Raw genomic sequence first — 1898 nt, 5'->3', positions numbered from 1 at the left:
AGGACAAATTGCATTCTCTGCTATGTTTTAACAGTTTAACTCCAACATAAGGACCAGCAGGACATGAAATGGCTGGCTTTTGGTCAAGACCTGTCACACTGTAAGCACTACAGAAAGGAAAACATTGACAAACATGACAAGGAATACACCTACAATTTAAGCTGGTGAAATCATGTCCAAGATAGGAATCAACACTGCTTTTATATAAAATCATCTCATCGGTTAATGCTATTAACTGTTAAGTGTTGTTCTTTGTTTTGTTTTTAGTCTTCTGCGACATTTGCTGCCTTTTATTGTCCCCGTCCCAACTCTTTTGAACGTTTATTCATGAATATCCCCCAAAACAATAATTTTGGTCAGTTTTGATGGCTGGTATGTTTTCTTTGTACCGTTCTCCAACTAATGTCAGAACCAGACTTTTTGAAAACGGCAGTATTTTGTTATTATTCACAATTAAGCTTGCAACCCAAATTCTATGGAGTTGGGGTGTGTAGAATGAGAAGGCACGAAGTTGCCGCTTCACCTACAAAGGGGCGTGTCGCGTGTACATTCTGTAAGACAGCTGTGACGTTACGCAGAACTGTGTCGGGATTGGTTGTTCCACCATCCTATTGCGTGGCATTGAGTGCCAAGGCATTTTGATAGACAACAAGTTTATCCCTCCCACACTCTCTCCGAGCTCGCCCAGAGCCTTGTACAGCTTTTTGCTGTACGGGTCTGGCTTGCCAGGCTAATAAAATATATTACCCCTGCATCATTATCTCATTGTCTGAAGTATGATGAAGCAATGATTGTAGGCCTATATGATAGTGCTGTGATAATGTGCACAACAACGGGATAGTTTTCTGGTCAAACTATTTTTACTGAAACTGTGGTAGCTTAGTGGATGGAGTCATGCCTGCCATTCCACAGGTTGTGGGATCAGGGCCCCTCAAAGGACAACTACACTGGTGTATGTTACCTCACTCCTGATAGGCCATGATTAGGCTAAGTCAGTAAATAGATATTTGTGCCTACCGTATTTCTGTATTTCCATATCATTCAGGAGCATATTTCGATGAATACTGTGTATTATGGTGCATATCTACAGTCTCCTCTTTGACAAACTGACCGATTTGTTTTTTCACTGGTTGTTACACACATATTGATGACCATGGTGCCTATGTAATAACACTTAACTTTGAAGTCAATTATTTTCAGAATTACAACGTGAAATGTATTCTTCCTTTTTGTATGCATACATCTGTGCGCTGTGCACCTTGTAAACTTGTAACGGTGATAGCACAGTCAACATGAAAAGAGATAAGAGACATGCAAAACCATGCCTATGAGAAATCCCATTGTAATAAGATTTTCTTTAATTATCTTCGAAATGACACAACAAATATCATTCTTGTTAAGCAAGCCGTTCCATGACCATGTTTAGCACCCGAGACAATTGTTGTTTTCCTCGCACGACGACAGCGGCGTCGGCACGGTCCGAAATCTGTAAAACGGCAAAAAAATTAATTGAAGTGAATGGGACCGTAAAGTCCAGAATAGCTGTGAACAGGCATGGAAGAAAAGCCGGCAGTCTTGTCTGTGGCGCCCACTGCATACAAGTTATCGTGACCACCCGTTTTCTTATTTTGGAAAAAGCACCTGGTTAGTTTCTTTACAAATGAACGGTGCATGGTCGATTCTGCTCCACATATGCGCGCGCCCAGTCCATATCTCATCTCATATCCAGTCATATCTGTTTACAAACAGTAATGGGGTCTATTGATAGATACTGGAGAGTGGTAGCAAAGACGGCAGTGGCAGCCTCCCCTGCAGAACATCTTTGTATCTACTGAAATAAGGATGCACCTGTTGTTTTGTGGAGCACCCTGCAGTACCCTTAAATGACCAGAAGGGAG

Source organism: Engraulis encrasicolus, chromosome 2, assembly GCF_034702125.1.
Source record: "Engraulis encrasicolus isolate BLACKSEA-1 chromosome 2, IST_EnEncr_1.0, whole genome shotgun sequence".
NCBI lineage: Eukaryota > Metazoa > Chordata > Actinopteri > Clupeiformes > Engraulidae > Engraulis > Engraulis encrasicolus.
The sequence above is the reverse complement of the archived record's forward strand: the minus strand, read 5'-3'. Positions refer to the sequence as shown.